Source organism: Mus musculus, chromosome 7 (genome assembly GCF_000001635.26).
Source record: "Mus musculus strain C57BL/6J chromosome 7, GRCm38.p6 C57BL/6J".
NCBI classification, from domain to species: domain Eukaryota; kingdom Metazoa; phylum Chordata; class Mammalia; order Rodentia; family Muridae; genus Mus; species Mus musculus.
The window spans coordinates 129736965-129746758 of NC_000073.6; the positions used below are offsets into that span (position 1 = coordinate 129736965).

At 46.0% G+C, this 9794-nt stretch overlaps 1 annotated feature.

Annotated features, from left to right (window-relative positions):
• Window positions 6477-8024: an enhancer, noted in NCBI's record as "VISTA enhancer mm607". NCBI's record gives its function as "enhancer in: neural tube[5/5]" and the evidence as "EXISTENCE:transgenic organism evidence [ECO:0001131][PMID:17130149]".

Consider the following 9794-nt stretch of genomic DNA (forward strand, 5'->3'; position numbering starts at 1 on the left):
AGTAGAAAAGGATATGCCTTTTGTAGCATGGTAAGGTCTTTATGGCACAGGAGGATGTCATCCATGTAAAGGAGCAAAATTAAAGAGGGGAATTGTTCCCTCACTGGCAAAAGAGCTTCTTGTACATAAAGTTGACACATAGTAGGACTATTGGACATTCCCTGTGGTAAGACCTTCCATTGATACCTCTTATCAGGTTCCATGTGATTAATAGAGGGGATGGTAAAGGCAAATCTGGGCCTATCTCTTGGACACAAAGGTATAGAAAAGAAACAATCTTTAATATCTATAATGATTAAATTCCATCCACGTGGTAAGGCGGAAAGTACAGGGAGACCCCTCTGTACTGGGCCAAATAAGTTCATTTGCTCATTAATGGCTCTGAGGTCATGGAGCAGTCTCCACTTTCCTGACTTTTTCTTAATTACAAAAATTGGAGTATTCCAAGGTGAGGTAGAGGGTTCAATATGGCCTAGTTTTAATTGTTCCTCTACCAGTTGAATCACAGCTTCTAGTTTTTCAGAGGATAGGTGCCATTGAGGAACCCACACTGGGTCCCCTGTTTTCCATGGTATGGGTCGTGCTGCCCCAATGGCCGCTAAGGAAAACCCAGACCCTGTCTGTCTTGGTTTCCATTAGGTGAGATGGGCTCTATCCTTCCCTGTTCTTGATGTCCTAACCCTTTTCCTTCTTTATAACCCATCTTTGCCATGATATTTTTTGCTTTAGCTGAATACCCTCCTGATGGGGCGTTTTCATTGGACAAAATAAGGCCCAAATGCTGCATAATATCCCTTCCCCAGAGGTTAACCGGGAGTGGGAGCACATAAGGTATGAATTTCCCTTGCTGCCCTTCAGAGGATTCCCACGTCAAGGCAACGGAGCTTATAGTGGGACATGATTGATATCCTAGGCCCTGTAATGAATGAGATGACTCTGTGGTGGGCCATGCTTTGGGCCACCAATGTGTAGAAATTATACTTTTATCTGCTCCGGTATCAAGGATGCCTTCAAACTCTTTTCCGTTGATCTTAAGGCGGAGCTTAGGTCTATCATTTAAAGATACAACCAAATAGGCAGAATCATTTCCTGAGGAGCCCATTTTCTTTATCTCAGGTCCTGCAGATTTCTCCCTGGTATTATCAGGGAGGAGCAGCAGCTGAGCTATCCTATCTCCTTTACTAATAGAAAAAACGCCTTTAGGGCTTGAGCACAGGACCTGTATTTCAGGGGAATGTTGACAATCCATAACTCCAGGGTGGACTACTAAGCCCTGCAAGGTGAGTGAACCTCGGCCGAGAATAAGGCCCATGGTTCCCGGGGGCAAGGATGGTATAGGCTCCACCGGCACCGGCTGAATACTCATTTGAGGCATTAATAGGAAGTCGGAGGCGGCACGCAGGTCCACCCTTGTGGGTCTTCCTGGGTCGTCTCTCTGACTGCTTCCTGGGTCCTGACAAACCGGTTCCCATATCTTTGAGGGCCCTGGGACCGAGGGCCCGATGACCCGTTTTTTGGCACATCAGTTGATTGACTATCAGGTGGGGGAAGGACTCTGCCCCTTATATCCCTCACAGAGCGACACTGGTCAGCTCTATGATAACCCTTGCCACACTTAGAGCAAAGAGTGAGAGTCCCTCCCTGTTTATCTGGAGCTCTGCAATCTTTCTTAAAATGCCCAGGCTTTCCGCAATTAAAACATGTCCTCTGATTATTTCTGCTCATGGAGCGGTTCTGAGATTGAAGGATGGCAGCCGCTAAACCTGCATTGCTGAGAGGTCCCCCAAGCTCTCGACAGACCCTGAGCCAGTCTTGTAAGCCTTTGTTCTTTCTTGGGGCTATGGCCGCTCGGCACTCCTTTGTGGCTTGCTCGTAGATTAGCTGTTCTATGAGAGGCGCAGCTTGCTCTGACTCTCCAAAAATACGCTCTGCTGCCTCTGTCATTCTGGCCACAAAATCTGAGAAAGATTCCTGAGGTCCCTGGATTATCTTTGTTAACTGACCAGTGGTTTCACCTGCTCGAGAGAGCGCCTTCCAGGCCCTAATAGCCGTGGAAGAAATCTGGGCATAAGCTCCCCAATGGTAGTTTGTCTGATCAGCAGAATAAGCTCCCTGACCCGTTAACAAGTCAAAAGTCCAATCTCTCTGCTCTGGAGTCAAAGCAGCTGCGTTTGCTCGGGCCTGCGCCTGTGCAGCTTCGTGCCAAAGCGCTTTCCATTCCATATATTTGCCCATACTAGGGAGAGCGGCTTTTACAACCGTTTGCCAGTCGGCAGGAGTTAGTGCCATGCCAGCGAGCCTGTCTAACTGCGCCAAGGTAAAATTAGCATTGGTTCCGTATTTACGAACCGACTCGGCAATTTCCTTAATCTGTACGTATTCTACCGGAGCGTGGACACGCCCACCCTCGGCTCCTTCAAAGACTGGAAATGCCTGTTGTATTTTCTTTTGTTCCTCTCGGGGAATGAATGAGTCTGCGCACTGCCTCTCTGCGCACTGCCTCTCTGCGCACTGCCTCTCTGCGCATCTCTCTGCGCACTGCCTCTCTGCGCATCTCTCTGCGCACTGCCTCTCTGCGCATTGCTGACGCACTACGCAGGGCGGGGGCTCCGCATAGGGCGGACCTTGAAACCGACTGCCGGGAGGTTGAACAGTACGCTGACTTTCGCCAGCCGCTTTTGGCTTTTTTCTTGACCAATTAGCTGGCTGGTAATGGGCTGCTTCTTCCTCCCAGTCTGTTTCCTCAGAGGAGGATTCTTCACTTGCTTCAGAGCTACTAAGAGCTGGCTTCCTGAGCTCATCTAGTGACGAGTATCTCCTAGAGACCTCCGCTAATCGATCTTTTTTCTTCTCCCTTTTTCCTCTTTTTCTTCTAATCTCTCTCCAGGTATTCCTACCTAACCTTAACTTTTCCTCGGGTTCAAGACCCTTGGAAAGGCCTGTATACTTATTTTGTGTACCATACTTCCTCTTTGTTCCTACTCTTTCTTCCCGCTTTACTTCTGATAGCTTGTCCTGAATTTCCTCTAGAATTTTCAGCCCTATCTTAATCACTTGATAACATGTGAAAAAGAACAAAAGGGCTCCTAACACCAGAAAAAATTCAAGGCCAAACATACTCACTGGTACTCTCGTTCCCCAGCTGAAAAGTTCTGAATTCATACAGTTGAATCCTTCTTAACAGTCTGCTTTACGGGAACCTTTATCACCGTCGTTCCCCAGCTGATGAGTTCTGAATTCGGCAGTTGAATCCTTCTCAACAGTCTGTGTTACGGGAACCTTTATAAACGTGATCCGCAGTTCTGGTTCCGGAATGAGGGATCTTCCCTGCGCCAGTCCGGAGTTTTTTCTCGTCCCGGAATTCGGCACCAATTGTTATTCGACGCGTTCTCACGACCGGCCAGGAAGAACACAACAACCAGAATCTTCTACGGCAAAGCTTTATTGCTTACATCTTATGGGGCCAGAGTGTAAGAAGCAAGAGAGAGAGAAAACGAAACCCCTTTCCTCTTTAAAGAGAACAACAATTGCCCCGGACGCATCACTCCCTGATTGGCTGCAGCCCATGGCCGAGCTGACGTTCACGGGAAAAACAGAGTACAAGTAGTCGTAAATACCCTTGGCTCATGCGCAGATTATTTGTTTACCAACTTAGAACACAGGATGTCAGCGCCATCTTGTGACGGCGAATGTGGGGGCGGCTTCCCACAGTTTGATTCGTTTTCTTCCTTCATGCTTAGAAACAACTGTGATCAGTTTTTAAATGCAAATAAGTCAGCAAGAGCGCGTTCTTTTTTCTTTCTTCTTATTTTCTTTTTTGTCATTTTCCAACTGGGTTTCATACAGACATAGCACAGAATTTGAGAATCACAAAAGAATTTTAAATATAAGGTGTATCACCCTTGGCTTTTAATTCTGGAGTGAGCAACTATTCCCAGCTTTCTTGAGTCTGCTTCCAGAGGTGTTCTCTATACACTCAAGACTGTGTGTGTGTCTCCAGACTCTGCCTCTTCTAGAAGATGCTACATTTTTCACATTGCTGTATGCTCTCTTTGTTCACTTACTTAGTGCTCTTGCATGGAAACTGTTCTTGCTTTGAAATGGTCATTATATGTATTGCACCATGGCCTATCTGGTCCCCTGCTGAGGCTGTTTCCAAATGTTTGGTTCATTACCAAACGAGATGCAGTAAATAACTCTATACACATATCATTTGGTACATCTATAGTGTTGCTATAAATTTCCAGAAAGAAAATGTGTGTGTGAGAGAGAGAAAGTGGGGGGGGGGAGAATTTGTATGTGTGAGAAAGAAAGTGTGTGTGTGTGTGTGTGTGTGTGTGAGAGAGAGAGAGAGAGAGAGAGAGAGAGAATATGCATGTAAGAGAGGAAGGGTGTGCATAAGTGTGTATGTGCATGTGTGCGAGAGAGAAGGTGTGTGTGCACAAGTGGGCATGTGTGTGTGTGAGAGAGAGAAAGTGTGTGTGTGTGTGTGTGTGTGTGTGCAGCATGTGTTTGTCTGTGTGTGTGTGTGTGTGTGTGTGTGTGTGTGTGTGCGCGCGCGCGCGCGCGCGTGTGTGTGTCTAGCCCAGTGGTGGATGTCGAGTGTCTTCCTTAGTAGCTTTCCATCTTATTTTTTGACAGGATCTCTTGTTGGACCTCAAGTTCACTGATTTTGAGACTGCCTAGCCAGCAACCCCTGGGCATCCTCCTGTCCCGGCCTCCCTAGTGGTGGGATTACAGACAGCCATTGTCAGTTTTGGCTTTTATCCGGATGCTTGGGACAGAACACAGGTCCTCATGCTTATGCAGCAAACATTTTACCAACCGGTCCCTCTCCCCAGTCCCCAAAGCACTCATTCTGACACAGGTCATTAGGAAGCTCCAGGAAGTGCTGGCTGAGAAACATGTACATTTTCAGAGACATGCCAGCCATTTTTTTCCTCTGGCAGTTGTGTCAATTTGTCCTGCTATGTCAGTGCCCGGCAGGTGTCCCCCGTTGCCATGATTGGATGAGCAACTTCGTGGGCCATAGGTAATCTCGCTGTAATTTCCAATTCATGCCTTCTAGCAGAAGACTTTCTTGTCAACACCCAGTTTGACATAGAACAACCATTCTTGGGGTGACACAGGCATGACCACTGCACATTCTGAGGCCACCCTGAGCTGCCACCATTCATGTGACGTGAAAGCGAAGCTTGATTTTATTAGCTGCATGTTATTTGCATTTCTCATCCTGAGGGGAGCTTAAGAACATTTAATAAACAGAGATCTGAACAAGAAATGAAGAAATTTTCCATACTGAGAGAACTGGACACAGGAAACAAAGACAAATTCAAAACAAAACAAAACAGGATTTCTTCAAGTTAAAAAAAAATAAAACAACCCAAAAACATTTGCTTACTTTGGTCCATAATGTTGACCTTAAACTTCTTGGAATTCAAAAATAAATAAATGTAATCAGTTAATGAATTTACATTCATAAAGAAAGGCATACATCAAATCAGAAGTTTGGTGGGTTTTCGAGCTCAAAAAAACCCACATGGTTTATTGCACAAGGGGTTCCAGGTAGTAAAACAGGTTATGCCCACACTAAAAATAGAAGAGAACATAAATGGGGTGAAGTGGCTCAGGCCTATAGTCTCAATGCCCAAAGGCTGAGGAAGGAGAATCCTGGGAGACTGAAGCATTCTGGAGCCACAGTATGTAAGACTCTGCTTCAAAAAGAAACAAACAAAAACCTTGAAAGGTACACTGGGGAGTGCAGAGCTAACTAGCATGTCTTCTAAGAGCTCATGCTTTCTAGGGCCTGGGAAGAGTGCCTCGCCTCCTCGGGGAACAATCCCTCTCCTCTCCCTGTACTAGAGGCCCATCCATGTCTGAATGGCCATAGCATAAACCAAATCAAACTGTAGAGGCTTAGGGCCATTGGTCCAGCTCATGGGCCTGTTGGTTGGTTGGTGATTCAGTCTAGGTTTATGTGAACAGTTCTTCCTGTCTTGGCGAGGAAGTACCCTGGCTGTTGTAGGGGACAATAGAGTAAATTGATTCTGCCCTCAAGGTTTGTCAGCCCTCGGCACACTACCCTGGAGTGCTCTTGTGGCCCAGCAGAGTTCTTGGAGTGGGAACAGAAGTATGACTATTCTCTTTCAGACTTAGCATGCATGCGTCTCCTCTGCTAACATCCCTTCAACTGGAGGGCTTCTCACATGACCAAAGTCAAACTTGGGGTCATATGGAAAGACATATAGAGACAGGGAGGCATATGTCACTGGGGTACCAAGTGAGGCAGGAGACCGGGGGTGAGAAAGTCAGGAAGAGGCTCCCCTGCCAGTGGTTCCGTGCTCAGTTGAAGCTTAGGAAGGATGTACTTGCTGTAGATGTGAATGAGACAAACATCTAAGAAGTAGAGATGAGAGGACCAAGACGGGTGCAGACATAAGCTAGGTAGAACACAGGCCCTAAAGCTTCCTTGTACCTGAGGTTACCACTGTGTCCAAACCAGCCTTCAGGCCCCTCTCTGCCATTATGACCACTGTAGCTGCCTGAGCCAATTACACTTGCTATATCCAGTGGTGTCCAGAAATACAGATGCTACACCTAACTACCCAGGCTCACATCTCAGCCGTGACTGATGTCCTGCCTATGTGACTTGCAGGCTCACAATCCTCATCTATAACATGGAAATGATCTTGCCCACAGGTTTAAAGATTGAATAGTAATGCAGTAGCTAGTGGCTGGGACATAGATGTAATTAAAAATAAAACAAAACAAAACAAAACAATTATCCCTGTCTTTTGCATTGGAAAGCTCACTGCCATATTGCTAAGGCTACAGAACTATGTCATTTGCATTGGGAAGAATATTCCTAATCAAAAGAATCAAGGGGGGGGTGGAGGCCATCTCAGTTGTGTTTGAAAAAAAGATGGGGCTGTCTCACATTGTAGCTGGTCTCCTGTGTTTGCCCAAATCCATTGATCTGCTTTCTAAAAGCCAAATCTACTAACTGAGACAAAAAGCAAACTGTGTACCATTATCTAGGATTACCCTCATTCAGACTCTGCTCTGTGGATGTGCCATCTCTAAAGTCATTATAATTAGAGGACCTGGTACTCGAAGGTAACCCACGAGACACCAGAGGATCCTTCCTCTGATGTGGAGTGAGGTTGGTCATTATTATCTGCGCGTGACCTGCAAGCAGACTGGGCCAGACTGCTGCCTGGATTCACGGTGTAGATAATTGGCTTCTGGCGATTTTATTCAGAAGCTACATCTCTGTGCATTTAGCCTCGATGTAGAAATGTGAAGCAGCTGAAGGCACACACTTGCATGGTCTGCCTGCCATCAGGGCTTTCCTTAGATCTGCCATCCTGGTTGGTCCAGGGAGCAGCAGTTTGCCACACTGCTGAGCGGGTCTGATGCTAAGGAGGGATAAAGCAGAGCTTTGTGCTGGCCCTGCATCACCATCCCCTTCCCTGAGTTCCTGACAGTTCGTTACCCCAGCCGGAATCAGTCTGAATGTTCTCTTTGTCACAGCTCTTTGCGTGCTGAGGTGGGCTTGCCTTCTCCGCAGCAGTCTGGGTTAAATAAATACATTAAGGCAACGTAGCCGGCTTGACACTGGAGCCAGCCTCAATAACTCAGATAATTCATGTGGCAAAAGACAGGGCTGCTGCGGTTTGGAATTCGTTTAAAGATGGATTCTTTGTTCTCATCTTTGGTTGAGGCTGAGGCAGCCACACTCTAAACTGTTGGCCATTTTTCTCCAGCAAGTTTGAGAGTTTAAATCCTGTGCAGATGAGCACCCTTCAGCCAGTTACAGGGATACCAAGCTGACTCACGACATAAACACGTGCTCCAAGGCAAGCTAGGATTGCACCTTGGTGAGTTTTACCATTTCTCCAGTGCACCGGCAGTCAGCAGTTCGTCAAAACCCATAATGTTTAGAAATGTGCTATGTTTGCCCCTGAGGTTTAAATAAACTAAGACCCATGAATGTTACAATGTGACGAACTACCTTGGTGTGTGAAATTATAACTCTATCTGGCGCTCAGTGAGAGGAACGCTGTGCACATTCTGTTCCTGGGGATTTTGTGTATGCTTCTCCAACTGAAGTATGTTTCAACTCTGCTTTGTTTTCTTCTTCTTCAAGAATAGGAAATATTTCTATTTCAAGACTGCTGTGCATGTCTAAGACGCTCAATAACGGGTGAAACTGTATACCTTAACAACTCCAGAATCTTTTAAGGTGTTTGGGCTTGAGCCAAGAAAATGATTAGGGCCAGGGAGTTACCACTGTGACTGCCACAATGGCTCTGAGATTTCGTCTTTTTTGGAAAACAGAGGCAAAGATTCATTTCCTAGGTGCAGCACAGAGTTTCAACCAAGAGATACTTCACCGTATTGGGAGAGATTTCTATTTTTCTGTCTCAACTGGGAGAAAGAGCCCAGGGTGCTATTATCATCAGTAAGTAAAAATGCAACCACCCTACTATGCGCAGGACAGCTTCAATAAATGCATTCCTACTGTGAGCAGGACAGCTCCAATCAATACATTGTCCATTCAAAACACCTGGGTGTCATTCTGTGAACCAATGGACAGCACGTGATAGGGTTGGTGGGGACCCCATTGCTGGTGTGCTCTATCTGTTGTAAACATCTCAAGGAGGGTTATGCACACGTTAATCTAACATTGCAGCAATTCTCTAACTGCTACATAGTGTTCCATAATTCTCATCCCCAAATCTGAGGATGTGGGAAGGTGGATAAGAATGCCTTCTGTGTAGGCATGAAGAGCTGAGCTGGGAATGGTCCCCAGTATTCTTGTTAAAAAGGAAAGCTGGGTGCCTAAAACCCTGGCACTGTGGATTTCCAGGGCTTGCTAGGTGACAGCCTTGCTTCATGTTGAGTGAGAGATGCTTCCTCAAGGAAACACAGCATAGAATAATAAAGCAGGGCTTCCAAAGTCCTCCTCTGACATGTGTGAGAACTAGTGTGTACATGCAGGCATGCACACATATACATATGTACACACAGATGCACACACACAAGCACACATAAATGCACACACACACACATACACACACACACACACACACACACACACACACACGTATATACCACCCCATACAAAGGTACGAACACTACACACACAGGCACATACACCACAAAAACATATACAGAGGCATATATAACATATATACATGCACACACACATATGTGCACACACTGGCACATACTCCATGCATGTACACACATACATACACTCACACAAATGCATACACACAGGCACATACTAGTATACACACAAACACACAGGGACATACACTACACACACACACACACACACACACAGAGATGCACACACATACACAAACACAGATGCACATACTACATGCATATAAACACACTACACAGGCACACACAGAGGCACATATACTATACACAGAGGCATATACACCACACAAGCACACATACAGAGGCACATGCACCACATAAGCACACATACACACACAGAGGCATGTATACCACAGAAACACACACAAAGGTGCACACATCACATACCCACAGACACACACTCTCCATGCCATCTATCTCAAGCCCCTTTCCCATTAAATGCATTACTGAGAGAATTTGCCTGATTCAAAATCCGAACAGTAAAATACTTTTGCCCAAATGTGCTTCCCATGTCTCATTTTGAAATGACTTTAAACTCACAGAGGGGTTCCTAAAATAGTGAAGTGCGTATTTTACCCTGGTGCTGAGTTGTATCTCACTTCATACCCTATAGACAGACA